This window comes from Electrophorus electricus, chromosome 14, assembly GCF_041902795.1.
Source record: "Electrophorus electricus isolate QZ-2024a chromosome 14, ASM4190279v1, whole genome shotgun sequence".
NCBI lineage: Eukaryota > Metazoa > Chordata > Actinopteri > Gymnotiformes > Gymnotidae > Electrophorus > Electrophorus electricus.
Genome location: NC_137510.1, coordinates 6840403 through 6855846, shown reverse-complemented (window position 1 = coordinate 6855846; position 15444 = coordinate 6840403). Strand labels below are relative to the sequence as shown.

At 41.2% G+C, this 15444-nt stretch overlaps 1 protein-coding gene across 3 annotated transcripts in view; it reads right to left on the bottom strand.

Moving 5' to 3' along the window:
* Window positions 1-15444, bottom strand: part of st18 (ST18 C2H2C-type zinc finger transcription factor) — a 40314-nt gene extending 24870 nt beyond the window's left edge. For 2 of the 3 annotated variants that reach the window (XM_027016932.3, XM_081697011.1), the window contains exons 1-2: window positions 14955-15444; window positions 2252-2367 (exon numbers count right to left, since the gene is read on the bottom strand). The gene's annotated coding sequence lies outside the window, so the exon portion shown is untranslated. The remainder of the gene's footprint in view (window positions 1-2251; window positions 2368-14954) is intronic. The other variant, XM_035531049.2, reaches the window with a different exon arrangement.

The following is a 15444-nucleotide window of genomic DNA, read 5'->3' as shown; positions in this document are numbered from 1 at the left end:
TAAACTCCATCACATATACAAGTAATATTAACTCGTCCACTCAATGCTGGTAACAAATGTCAACCCTGCTAAGCTCAAAATAGGTTGGATAACCCCTGGAGATCTAATGTAACATAACTGTGTGGATTAAAGAAAACAGAGATGAGAAAGGGGACTTTTCCTTCAAAATGAAGTGGGTAGTATTTTCTGGCAAAGCATGAAATGTCAAAGTTAAATATAGAGCTTTAAAAAAAAGCTCCTGACTCTTGAATAAGAAAGCACAGCATGTATATTTAGTTACTAAGGGAGAGTCCAGAAATACTGGTTTCTAAGGATATAGAATTCACACAAGGCACATAGAACATGTAAGTACACTGTACACACAAGAAGATAAAGAACAATAAAGAGTTGCAAAGCCCCCACAAACTCTAGCCCCTGAGCTCACCAAACAAAGGCAAAGTTATACCATGAATGCAGGTATGTGGAAATTATGTGAAAAGGAGTGTTTATTATTTATCATCATAATAAAAGGCTGGGTTGGTGAGTGGCCAGGACTTTTACTTTGTAGCGTTGTGAACCAGTAGAATGGCTGCTAAAATAACACCACTGCACATGGCTTTTGAATGTTGTGTCCATGTGAAAACCTAATTGGTTCAGCATAGATGCAAACTACACTGAAAAAGCCATAACAGGCAGACAGACAGAGGTGAGTGAGTGAGATGGGGCCTCCTTTAGAGGCGAGACAGAGGTGGCCAAATATAATGATGTAAAATAATGCTACAAAAAGTATCACTGTGGTGTGTTTTTAGACAAAAAGAGTTGTTAATGCCACTCTCTCTCTGTACATGTACACACATACACACACATACACACACACACACACACACACACACACACACACACACACCCTCTGTCTCTGACTCTCTCTCTTTGCACCAGTGTCGCCTTGCCGATCCCAAATAAAACCTATTAAATGTAATTATTCTGGCCTGATGGTGGGGTATAGTGGACAGCGGAGCTGTGGGGAGCTCTCTGAGTCACTGGCTGCACTGTTACTCCAAGCATAATGGGAAACATGACTCCTCTCTCTCTCTCTCTCTCTCTCTCTCTCTCTCTCCCCTCTCCTCCCCCTCACTCTCTCTCTCTCTCTCTCTCTCTCTCTCTCTCTCTCTCTCTCTCTCTCTCACACACACTCTCTCTCCCCCCTCCTGCTCTCTCTCTCTATCTCTCTCTCCTCTCTCAGCTTGGCTGTTGTGATTGAAGGCACTGACCTGTCATACATTTATAATAGGGGGAGCAGGTGTGGCAGTGATGGGCCTTAATTTCCTTTAATAAACCTTTTATGTGGTCCACTCTTAATGCCATGCCAGCCCTCTCCGAGCTCCCACAGCGTAATAGCTTCATTACTTTTGATTACTGGGGTCCCTATCGAGACAAACAACTCCCAAACACTATAGATTACATTCTGTAATAACTAATGTACCTGATTAGTTCATTACACTCTTCTCTGTTTTGCACACATACACACATTCACTTATGGAGATGCACACATGCACTCTGCACTTTCCCCACCCGGCACAGAGTCGGAAACCTCTTGAAAGATGAAACTGCTAAAAGTAGTGAGGGATGTTTGGTTAGATTGGTTTGATTGTTGCGCTATTGTCTACTGCAGTAGGCATGGTTAGGTAGCGTCATCAGCCTTCGCCATTTCATTATCCCACTAAAAGCTTTCGCTCGCACAACTCTAATAAGACAGGATTCTATCAGAGTGCTGTGTTTTTACATAGGGCGACTGCGCTTTCCTGTGTTGCTGGGCACGGCCTATAAAGACTCCTGTGCTGGACGAATGACTTATTCCCATGTACCACTGACAACTTGTTGCTTAAACATGTGGAAAGCCGATCTTGAACTGGGTCATGTGATACACACAAGAAAAAGCACAGTATAAAACTATTTATATCATATATAAAAATCCCTATCTTAGGTAGAAAAAAATCTTCAACGTTTATTTTTATAGCCTATCGTAGGTTAGTGGGCACATTACATATGATCTTCTGTATAATATGTACAATAAACATGAACATGTGTCATTTATGTGATTATATATGAAAATTTGGGTTCAATTGACATCATAAGATTGTGATGTTCTTTTAACTTCATGATTATATATGGTGAAATAGAATGCACTAAACCCTCCAGATGTGTGGGGGAAATCACAGCAAACAGAGTGGCATCTCAGCCCCAGCTTGAGGGGAAAGAAGCTTATCTTTACCTTTGTCTCTTTGCACAGCAGTGAAGACTGCGTGTTGCCAGGCCCTAGGTCACCCCTCTGCCCTCCGCTCTGTCGTCTCTCTCTGCTCGTCACGGCCTCAGTGGGAAGGACATCCTCTGGGGACATGTGGGAAGAGGCTATGTGAGAAAATAACCTTGCTGGACACTGGTACCCTCAGATTCCGTAACATGCTGAGGCTAATAGAAGCAGCAACTCATCTCCTTACGTCATCTTATGTTAGTGAAATGTCTGAAAGAAACACCTGGCAGATGGGGACGAGATAATATGTTTGGCATGAAATGATCTTGGAGGTGTGGTATTGCAGCTAGCGGTAGTTAGCATGTCCCTCTGGGGGACCCATTCATTTGAGGGCCAAAGCTTTGCTTTCCGCCTTACAAAGCTTGGGTGTTGTGGCAAATTCCTAATGAAATTTAAATTTGTATTCTCCATTGGACACTCTTTATATAGTAATGGCAAGCTTAACCTGGTTCCATGGAGTTTCCACACTGTACGTATGCATTCTATAAACACTAGCTTTGCTATTAGATGCTGGAGAGCATGGATGAATGCTGACATATGGCTGGGGACTTAAAGCAGAGCTGTTTAAATGCAAAGAACCTCATGTGACTCTAGACGAGATGCAAATTTTGTAACATAAATCAAATAACTTGCTTATTTGCTACTGTAAATTAAACATTGATGTACTGCACATCAAAAGCCCCCTCAGATTTCCTGCCAATGAATCCAAATTGAAGAAAGTGAGAGAGAGAGAGAGAGAGAGAGAGAGAGAGAGAGAGAGAGAGAGAGAGAGAGAGAGAAAGTCACTGACTTAAAAAGTTAGATTAAAAGTTAAAATGCTCCAATATATCACACATACAGCTTTTTATTAAATTTAGCTCATTGAAAATAATCACTATGTGTACTTATGTATATAAGTTTTTACCATTTAGGGTGAGTGTGTATGTGTGTGTGTGTGTGTGTGTGAGAGAGAGAGAGAGAGAGAGAGAGAGAGAGTTTTATAAAGTGATAGTGCTTGTCTCAAGCCTAACAAGGAGTGTAGGGGTGTGGAAGAGGAGGGGCCTTCTCATTAACATAAGAAAAAGGCAACCCACTAGGAAGCATCTCCTCATCTGCTGAATCATAATTCTGGGGGTTTCTCTCAAGTGCAGACCCTCAGAGGGCTTCATGGCTGTAGGGCTAAAGAGATGGTCCAGGCATCGGGAAGGCCTCAGGGTCTCCAGGGAGCCAGAACCCTGTGTCTGTGTGTGTGTGTCTGTGTGTGTGTGTATGTGTGTGTGTGTGTGTGTGTGTGTGTGTGTGTGTGTGTGTGTGTGTGTGTGTGCGTGCGTGTGCGTGAGCGTGCGCGTGCGTGTGCGTGTGCGTGTGTGTGTGTGTGTGTGTGTGTGTGTCTGTGTGTGTGAGTGTGGCCGGTGATCTCTGCCCTATTCCATCTGCTACTTTTCCCACAGTCTTGTTTGAGCTGTCTCAAAGTGTTTTGCGTGTTCGTGTGTGTGTGTGTGTGTGTCTGTGTGTGTCTGTGTCTGTGTCTGTGTGTGAAGACTGAAACAAGTGTGAGCAAAACATGAATTAAAATGTAATTTGTTTTGAAAAATTGGGCTGGGAAGTTTTACTGTTGTAAGGGGGAAACTAAAACTGGTTTAAAATATAAAAAAGAACCATAGAATGCATAATCATCAGGCTCATAGAATGAGCTATGATTTGACTGCCCATCTCAAATACATACACGTGCCACTGACTTCATGACATCAACTGTGTGTGTTATATAATTGCCCCACTGTGTGTGTTATATAATTTCAGGTTATTTAATTATAACCTTAATGATAAGAATAAGAAGTACTTTCTTATGTTCATTTCCGTTTGATGAAACTATCCAAATCATCACTGGTTACACTGCAGAAGTGAACAGAACAACTCCTGAAGCACATATCACAAACATCTATGTGCAAGTCATCTACTGTGTAGTGCTAAACTGGGAGACAGACATGAGGTGAAGTTTAAATAAACCAAATGAGCCAAGAAAAATCTGGGTTCAAATGTGTCATTGATATTGATTCATAGAACAAGTGTTGAAAACTGCAGTTGCAAAAAGTCAAAAACAGAACAAAACATGAACAAAGAGTTTTAAAGACAACTCAGAAATTGCAAATTTATACTAAATTAAAAAAACAAATGTTCAAATCTGGAATAGCCAAGCTTGAAATACACTGGTCTAAATATGGTACAATCACAAAGAGCAGGTAGAGTGATGATTAAGAAAAATAAAGTGTTTTTTTAAAGAAAGGTATAAAATGCTTCATTGGCCTACGCTAGTACTGAATGACTGTTATGATTAGATTGCACTCTGAGTGTAATTACTGAATAAAACTGCATGAGCTACCAGGCAGTGAATAAATAAAGACCTTGAACGTTATCTCCACCAATGTTCCTCCCTCCCTCTCCCTCTCTCGCTTTCTCTCTCTCTTCTCCTTTCTAACCTTCCTTGAGCTGTATCATTCTCTATCGCTCTCTGAATTATGGAGCCAAGGGCCCAATGCAAGGTCACTCCTTTTCTTACCCCCTCTCACTCTCTCTCTCTCTCTCTCACTCTCTCTCTCTCACTCTCTCTCTCTCTCTCACTCTCTTTGTCCTCTCTCGCAAGAAGCTTGTGGAGGGAAAGGGTTAAGGCAGGCCTGAATGTAATTATGGAATGAATGGAATTACAATGTGCCTGCAGCAAGTTTGTGTCTCCTTATTTATTGAGGCGTCTGATGGCCCAGGTTTGATGAGGCACTCTTCGGGCATAATTGAGTCATCACACAAAGAGGGTTCCACGCATTCACCGAGGTTTTATCAGCTGCAAACAGACCTGATTACTGGCAATTACACTCTGATCTGCCAGAAGGAGGAAGCAAGCGAAAGGGTGAGGGAGCAGGGGTAACTTCAGCCTGTGTAGTTTACCCCAGGAATAATTTCCACATTAATTTTACATGTTAAGTGTTTTCTATTTTGGCATAATAAAGTGCAAAGCAGCAAGAGATAGCAGCACCATACTTTCATATTTGCCCTGAAATGAACGTCTCCTTGTAATGGCAGGGAGAAAAATCCTTGATCATAATGGAACATGAAACACAATAGGGGTTTTCTGGGGGGAGGGGGTCTGCTTGGTTAAAAACTCATGAGCGTAAAACAAACAGAATATGTGTGCCCCTATCACAACATTACCTCCTCCTGTTGATAGACTGAATGGAGTCGAGTGTCGAACGTCGGATATGCCATGAATGCAAGGTTATAGAACCCACCAGTGCTTTTAGTGCTGCTTATTGAAATGCAAATGAATTCTGTGTAAATCAAAACCACATAATGTCAGCATTTAAAATATGAAAAATAATGAAATATATCAAATAAATAAAAGCATTTTTTTTAATTATAAAAGTCAACTGTGTGTGTGTGGGGGGCGGACCTAAGAATTTTTTTGAATAAGCAACAGCTTCACAAAAATCAGATCAGTAGAAAATATAAAGAAAAAAAGTATGAGATAAAGAGCAGGTATGTTTGTGTGTGTGTGTGTGTGTGTGTGTGTGTGTGTGTGTGTGTGTGTGTGTGTGTGTGTGTGTGTGTATAATACTGAGCAAGAGAGCATATGTATGTGTGTGTGTGTGTGTGTGTGTGTGTGTGTGAGAGAGAGAGAGAGAGAGAGAGAGAGAGAGAGAGAGAGGGCAGAGAGAGACAGGTAGAGAGAGAAGGAGTTCAACTCATATGTGAAAGCTAAAACTACAAAATCAGCTGCTAACTTCAGTCCCATCTAGATGAGCCATTTTCTTTTCTAATATGTTTTAGCACAGTGTCCCTAAAAAACATCACCTATCCTCTGGTCCATAATGTAAGAGTAACTTTAAACACGGAGTCGTTTCTAAGAATGTTTTAAGGATATGTAAAGAATTTATCTGATCAGAATTTATTTGATCAATTAACCAAGTGAGAAAGGGTTCTCATGGCATTACTCTTAGTATGTTAAAAGCTAAATTTTTAGAATATGCTGATTTAAATGTATATCAATGACAGAATTTTCAATACTGGGATAGTATATTTCAAACAACTATAATAACAACTCATGTTTTGCAGTCCTATGATAATAAAGGCAAATAGAACTAAATTAAAGGCACAAGAGAGATAATCCCTGTTCTGCTGCAGATGTAAATATAGAGAGGGAATGTTAGGAATAGTTTAATCATTTTTAAGAAAAAATGGGGCCAACAGAAGTCACCAAGAAAAATGTTTAAATTTTGGACCAACTCAAGAAGAAGGATTCCATGTTTGTGGAAGATAGCAAATGTAATGAAATAGTAAGACAATTGTTACCTCAATGACAGTCAGAGATGATGGCAAACTCAGTGACAGTTTGAGACGATTGAGAACTTATTGACAACTTGAAATGATGGCGAACTCAATGAAATAGTTAGACAATAGCTATCTCAATGACGGCTTGAGACAATGGTGAACACATAGCCATTGTCTTACTATTTCAATCTCAATGACAGTTTGAGATGATGGCAAACTCAATGAAAGCGTGAGATGGTGGATCCTCTGAAGAGCATTTTGGAATCCAGGCATGCAGCATAGCTGATTCACAGATTACAGAAGGAAGTGTTAAAATAGTCGCCAAACTCCAAAACCCAACATTGTGCTTTTAGCAATCTCTATGCTAAAATCTTCCCTTTGCCTTGCCCTTTTAAACTAGAGGTGAAATGTATTCAACATATCTTTAATAATATATTTCATTATCAGCAGTTGTATAAAATAATTAGATACATAGAATAATTATTTTCTTGCATAATATCTTGTCAAAGAACTATTGTTTAAAACACATCAAAGCTATCAAAAATGCACAATTAGTGCTGTCAGTGTCGACAAACTGACTCGCAAAAACGAACTTTACCAGCTGGTATAGGATCTACACTTATATGAAACTCCTAACCCTCAGTGACCCTTACACTTAGCTGATCTTTTAGGGGGAAGCAGGCATATTGTTTTACACCCATGTGCCAGGTGAACAATTGGGTGCTGACGTGAAAATAAGATGCTACAATCATGGCCAGGTGTGAGTGGAGGCAGTGTCCACGCCCATTCTCCGTTACAAGCTCGTACCGAGCCGACCCATTGTCCCAGCCTGAGGAAGCCGGCTTTATAGAGCACATGCTTGAGTACTACCAGGTGGTCGGCAATTTGCAGGAACCTTGGCTACAGCTCGAGCTAAATCCTCGAGCACAAAAGGCAGGTCTCCAGCGCTCCGAGTGCCCTTGGGCGGAAAAAAAAGGAAGAGGGAGAGACAGGGCGGAAGGGAGAGAGAGAAAGTGATGGAGAAAAAAAAGAAGCATGGAGCTGGGTTCGAGGAGTGCACCCTTTAAACTCCTGATTCCTAATCAGATTGCGCCGAAATGAACAGCTCGTATGGCAGCTGTACTTTTCCCAGGGTTAATTACCTTTCACTGCGCTCGCCTAATGAGTCAGCTGCCGCTGTCATTAAACAAGTCCACTTCAGTGGCGCCCCGACCCCTCCCTCCTGCCCGTACCTCCCAGCCAGAGACGGAGACCAGGGCAAAAAGAGAAAAGTTCGCCCCTTTGTGGCATATGCTTAGAAGGCGGCGGCCGATGCCACCGCTGAGCCCTGACCACCCCATCTAACCCTAAATCAGCATGTTCATCCAAGCAGAGGTTAATTACACTTCTGTTTTTGTTGGATTGGTGGTCAAAGCAGGGCTATTTTGTGGCAGGGCAAGGAACATGTAGGGCAAAGAGTGCATGATGTTGCTGCAGCTCCCAGACGACATAGTGCGTTTCAGTGGCGATCGAATGCAGAACGCACCACTCTGGGTCAAATGAAGGTGAATGGTAAACAGAGCCTACACAAACTCAAACAATGGCTCCTTAATGCGCCACAAAATCTCTTTGGCGCCCGCACAAGCGAGTGCACACAGAGACCGTCCGCGGCCACACCGTCGCCAGCCCAGGAAGAAGTGTCGGGCGCCAACCGTTCAGGGAGTTTGAAGTGATTTTCGCCAGTGTGTGGCAAAATCCCCTGGCCACCTGGATTACAAACGCTAGTCCTTTAACTCATGCCAGTCTAAATCCATGTTAGCTCGGATTTACCTCTGCCATATGAAGTCCCAGTCCGAGTAAGCTTTGTTTGGAATCAGTTGCGCATAAGTATTTTACGCGTTAAAGAGAGGACTAATGGTGAGTCCCAATTTCGCTGAAACTGCAGCAGGAGAGAGGTGGTGGTGGTGTTGGAAGTGGGATCATGGAGGGTGGGGGCTTGTTGATGTGGGGGGGTGGAGAGGATAGTGCTGGATTTTGGATTTGGATGTTGATTGGAAGCTGTAAGCTTCTAATAAACCAAAGGCATACATACACCATGAACTTGTTAACTTACATTGTAACTTCTTTACATTCTACTTTGCTTCTACATTCTACGTATTCTGTTTGCTAAATAATGAAAAGTACTATATATAGATAGATAATTCTTTGAGGGGCCTTCTCTCTCCACCCAAATGTAAATTTTCTTCTAGCAAAATGGATGAGGTCTTGAAAACTAGGGGAAGAATATGGGACTAAACCACCAAAATCTCACCACTTTTTAAATGTAATCACAGACCAGTTCTTTTGCATATACACACGAATATTTTTACTGCAAACCAGCAGATATCACAATCTCTATGTCACTGATATTCTCCAGCATGTGCTTGCATTCAGGCACACATACACACACACACACACACACACACACACACACACACACACACACACACACACACACACACACACACACACACACACTCTCTCTCTCTCTCTCTCTCTCTCACACACAGACACAGAGAGAGAGAGAGAGAGAGAGAGAGAGAGAGAGAGAGAGAGAGAGAGAGAGAGAGAGAGAGAGACAGACAGACATGTTTGAGACAGAATTATCAGACAGAATTAAGCCTACACTATTTTGTACTTAAAAGGTTACCAGGGCTGTACGATGAATTTGAACCAAACGCCAGCTCAGCAGATGGGCCGTGATTATGACTATTTGCATCAAATGAATAATCTTTAATAAAATGTAAATTTAACTTAGCACTAGGATTTTTAAAAAGATGGACTTCTGCACACATTTAATCCATATGTTCATTTAACCCATATGTCTTACTGCTCTTAAATCCCCTAAACCCCAAGAGGCATGTCTCGACAAAAGATTTATGGTACCTTTTTCACCATTAGTCAGTATAATTTTTACTTTTCAGAAGTTAAAATAATATGAAATTGATCTGCAAACTATTTTTCTTTCATTGACCACTGACCTTTTTTGCATTGCACCTTCAATAAGTGTGAGACAGAAAATGCTAGGCAATAGTGAAACTGCCACCTTAGACCAACAAGACCAAAAAGTCCAGATTTACATATTAGCGGTGACAGAAATATCCTTATATCAAACCATTTAGAGTGTACATCTCAAAATAAATCATAAATATCTCATACAAAACTCATTTTTTCAACTTCATATTTATCTCTTCAGGCAGTTAAAGAAAGGTTTCCTTCAATAAAGATATGACAAAAGATTTTCAAGGAAAAAATACAATATATTACTCAAAATGCAAAAAGCCAGCCATCAAGTTACATATTGTAGCCAATACCAAAAAGAAGTGAAGACGTTGTGGTGAAGTAAAAAAGATATCAGAGATATACCCCTACATTAGTGAAGCAGAAGTGATGTGTCACCTTCAGGTAGGCAGTTTCAGCTCCTAGCTGCACTTTCTGACCTCACTTCTTCTCCCAGACAAGCCTTGTATTGACAGCTTACCAAAGTCACTGCGCTCTTACTCTCCAAAGATACGCTTCTCTCACATCACAAATCTCATCATGACTCCCCATGTCCCCTTTTTCTCTCTCTCCTTCTCTATCTCTCTCTCCCACCAAACGTTGAGGGGCCAAATGCAGACTGTCACAGCGCCCCGGACTTACCGTGTCCGTGCGGGCCTCTGTCGAGCCTTTCACTGCAGGATAAAAGGGGCCCCAGCGGTGTGCTGGGGGAGCGGTGACAGGGCGGCTGAGTGCGGCGCCTCGCTGTGGTGTCGCGTGGCGAGGCGAGTGCCGGACACTGCGGCCATCCATCCTGCCGCTCCAGCTTCTCACCCCTTTCCAGTCCCCCTCCCCCACTGGGCCAGCCCTTTGTGTCATTCACTTAACGGCCAAGCTCATTAGCCCTGCATGCACAATGGCCTGCATTATTTTCCGGGTAAATATACCACATGGAAACCCCAAAGGTATGACCTCTAAAGGTCTTTTTTGATCATCAACATATATATATATATATATATATATATATATATATATATATATATATACACTCAAGAACTGAAATTAAATGTGTAGTACTTGATTGTTTAGTTAATGAATACTGAGGAAGCATTTTTGATAATAAAATGGAAATTGAGACTTTCACCATAAATAATCTTTTTTTTTTTTTTTATGAAGCTGTATAAAGTTTCTTAGCACTATGGACAACCATGACTTACAAAAAGGAACAAAATATGATTGTTCGTTCGCCAGTGTGCTTGCTATATTTAAATTCAAGATATTGTCAAGTTATTAATTGCGTGATAAAACTTTTGCAAGTATTTTGGGAAAATAATATCTAAAGTATATTTCTAAATCTTCTGATAAATCTTCCAAGACCCAAGAAAGTCCTTCGAAAGATCAGAATCTTCAGGCTGTAAATGGTGACAGCTGAGTGGCACATAAGTCCAAACTCACACATCAGGATAAGGACATTTTCTGTTAATGTGGTACTTTCTCTTCTGTGCTCTCTGATGTTGGGCTTCTGGTCTTCCTGTTACACACTAAATTACTGTGAGTTCCTGCAGCCATGACAGCAGTGCATAAACATCAGGAGATGTCCATTGGCCAAGTTGACCCTCGTTAGGAAAAACAAAACGCGCGTACACGCACACAAAAGGCTCCTGAAGCCAGGGACTTGCCTGGAGAGGTCACTGGAGATTTTCCAGACAACCACAATCCAGAGGAGGGGGTGGAGGAGAGCAGAGGAGGGGGAGGCAGATGAACAAAAAGGACAGGCTCCGAATCTCATTTTACCAGACCGCACACAATCTGGGCTCCCACAGAACTATCTCTGCCTGACCGCTTTCTATTTATCCCTTATCAGTGTTTACCAACCGCTACTTTTCTTTCATTCCTACTGCGAGGCCGTTCTCTTACTATCAGTCAACAGCTGACACCATGGAACTGCCTCAAAGCCAAGAGGAAGGGATCAAAACTGAACCAAAGCTGTTTAAACAATGCAAGAGAGGAAATAAATTCATAAATCCTAATTCTTCCCAGCCCACAAGGGTACAGACAGATCCTTTATAGTTAGGCCAGCAAACAAACCATAGCCAATGAGGTAACATTTGCAATCAAGGTAAAGGCACAGATATATTCAAAAGAGGGGAGGTTGTAGTGGAAGAAAAATAGCCATGTAATTTTAGCAACAAAACATGGCTTCCCACCTTTTCACGTCATGAAATGAAAACTTACATATCATTAGTTTATAATGTTTCAAGGTTGTTTTTTTGATTGGTTGCGGCTTTTTTTTTTTTACAGTGCTGTCTGTTTGTGTTTGGTTGGTGTCTGAACTGATGTTCAGACAGGATTTAGTCACAGGATTGACTTCACGAGGTTCGACTTTGATGCGGTTTCACACTAATGCAGATTTTGATTCCATCCCCCCCAAATCTAGTGATATAGAAGCCTGCGACATGAACATATTCGACTCGGTGAGTGGTATCTTGCCCATTCTTGGTAGAAGCCATTTCAAAGTAGATCTAAATCCTACAAACGTCCTACACAACACACTGTAGCTTTTAAAAGGGTCTGTGAGGTAATTCCAATCATGAACCATACATGGAGGGCGTGTGTGTACATGTGTGTGTGTATGTGTGCGTGCGTGTGTGTGAGTGCATGCGTGTGTGTATGTTTTTTTTGTATGCATGTTTATTTGTTTTTTTGTACATACAATATATTTCCAGAACTTGTGCATCAAATCCCTCTCCAAACAGGCCAAACAAAAAATGAAATGCTCATGTAATATTCTTTAGAAGATGCCGCCGTCTTTCTGCCGTGGTCCGATTTCAGTTCCATTTCTCAATCCCCCTCTGCCAGGCCCCCGTTTCTCTGGACTACTGTTCAAAAGTTAAGTAATTAATTACATTTATCCTTTCAGCAGCTGCTCTGCAACAGATGGAACATTTCTGAAACCTTGTTGAATTAAATCCACATAATTCATTTTCCTGGATTAACTAAGTGAAGTTTGTGCATGAGTGAGGGGGGAAAAACAGGTAACAAGATACATGGCTACACAGATACACAATTAAGCAGACAATATTTTCATGGTTCTGTGGTTTTTGTCTTCAGTAGTGATATGTACTGGAACATCATTACAGAGTACGTCAGTGTGCGTCGTTTAAATGATAACTTGGTTGGAAAAGGTAGCATATGAAATTTGTAACAAAGAGTCAGTGGGGAATCTGCAGGTAAATAAGTGCGATAAAGAAATTCATTTAAGTGCCCTTCTGGGTGAGTTCTCAAAAGTGTGTCTGCCAGTCACATTAGGTCAATAGGTCTTGACAGACAAAAACTAACATTGTCTGCCGTTAAATTGAAACAGACTCAATAGGTGGACAACACTGTGAATACTGCTACAAGTCTGTGCCAAACTGCCACTGTTAGGCTGGGGATTGTTCCACACTCAGTTAAAATGTATTCAAACAGCACCATGGACAGTTCCTGTGGGTAGAGCCCACAGGACCCACAGGACCCACAGGGTTGTGTTCTGCAGGTTTACTGCGGAATTAGCACACATGTCTGATTAGTTCACTGTTATAGAAACAGGAATAAGAGATCGAGGCTCACCAAAATCACATCATATATCTTCTTTACATCTGCTGCGCTTGCTAAATATAGTGAGACATAAGGAAGACTCATGTTCAAAATCTTTTAACAGGCTTTTGCAACCTGTACTAAGACTAGGCCCATTTCAGTCAAAATATACTAGTCAAATATCAATAAAAATACTAATCAGTGTATTTCACTGTATCTACCAATACTGCTCACTGTATTTCAGTGTATCTACAAATACTAGTTACTGTTTTTCCACTGTATCTACAAATTCATGTCAATGCATTTCTAGAGAAGCTAGCAGTTACAGCGCTTGCCTTATATAGTGATAAAATTTTATGCAATAATTTATTGCAAAATAACTCAATACACATAGAAATACACAGAATGCCAATTTAAATCTTTTCAATTTCACTTGTTTATTTAGTCCTTTAAGGAACTTATCTGAAGTCAGGCTTCAGTCTACTTAATATTACAAAGCACCAAATACTGTAAAAACATTGTTTTGAGGATAAATATTAAATAGGTCAGTTGAAGTGAGAGAAAAATTGTTAATTCAATTTAAGCCTTAAATTAAGTTAATGGACCTCAGTGTCAATTATAGTATCATTATAGCTTCATAAAACTGGAAGTTATTTCAGTACTCCAGCTGGATACAGCAGGTTTGATGACAACAGGACAAAGTGCTTGTTTCGCTGTCACCTGCACAGGATTCAGGTTACAATCGAATCTACAATCTAATCTGCAAGTGAGAGACATTTTTGTGAGTAAACTTCCAACAATTAAAAAATCTCCAACAGGTCTGGAAATGCCATATGTAACTGTTATGTTTCTTTTAATGATCAAAAAACAAAACAAAACAAATAATGTAATTTTGTTTCTGTTTAGCTTATACAGACAAAAAAAATGACACAGAATAAAAAAAAAATGACAGAAAAAAAAGACATAGAATAAAACATCACCCTGCATTTAAAGGTAAACAAACCAAGGATGAAAATTGGAAAAAGTGTGTAATCAAAGTGCTGCCATTGAGTGGGGAAAGTTAGACATCTACGGCTGTGTGTGTACAGCTGCCTTACTGATCCCCCCACCCCCACCAACCCCCCGCCTGTCCGAGCTCCACGCTAACACACAATGCTAACGTGTGCAAGGCTAAGATGGGCTTAGACCCCCACCACTAAAGCTTTAAGTTTAATTTAGGAAGACGACAACCAGTGTTATCCACGTGATCAAAAATAGGTCATGCTTCTTAAAAAAGAAAAAATAGGGAAAGAAGGAAAAGAAAAATGACAGTTTGAGCCCTTTAATCTTTTCATCTTTTTATCTGAAACCGGGAGAGAGAGCGCAGGCAATGGACTCTCCAGCAAAAGTGTCTTACGCCAAAAACCATAACCAACTCTCTAGCCATACAATCAGGAAAAGCTATAACATGCAGCAGGGCAATGTATCTCCACATCGAAGCATTTGAAAGACTGACCGTCAAACTTCATTGTTTTTGCATAATGCGCTTTCTACATTAGTTTAGACACAGTGTAAAGACAACTGCAAAAAGCACTTTGAAAAATCATGGAGGACTACAGGCATCAACTTTTGAATGGATCACCACTGATATTACAACTGAGTGAAAACTTTACAGATTGTTAGTATGAAAAAAACCTCCCCAAAAAACAAAGCAAAACAAATCGTGAATTGTAGGAAGGGTCCCAGACACATCACACAGACAGAAAGTGACCATGTCTCGCCGTGCTATTTCTAAAGAATCCATAACACACACCTACTTCAGTGCTGTTGGAAGTTGGAGCGCATCTGTGGTCCCAGGCTGCTTGATGCGCTGATCAGTGCAGGCTGTAGCCTTTTGAAAGGTAGTCCCCGGGAATATGACACAGTGTGTCTGTGACAGCTCGCCGATAAGCACCTGCGCTCTGCTCCCCTCCACGTCACACCTCCCTATTCACGCGCCTTCAATATGATGCACATTTACACATCAACAGCAGCAGTCCTCCATCGCTACTGCTGCGCACACACACACACACACACACACGCACACACACACACACACACACACACACACACTCCTTACACCACTCCCACATCCGCAAAAACATACAAACTGGCCCACCGAGGGGAGGAACACAGGCACGGGGTTTTTGCTCCCTCGATCTCTCTCCCTCTCCACACGTACACTGATTTAACTTGTTTTTTCCTCCTTGCGCATGTGTGTGTGTGTCTCAAAAAACTTTCACTTGCATTGTTGTCATGGGTGT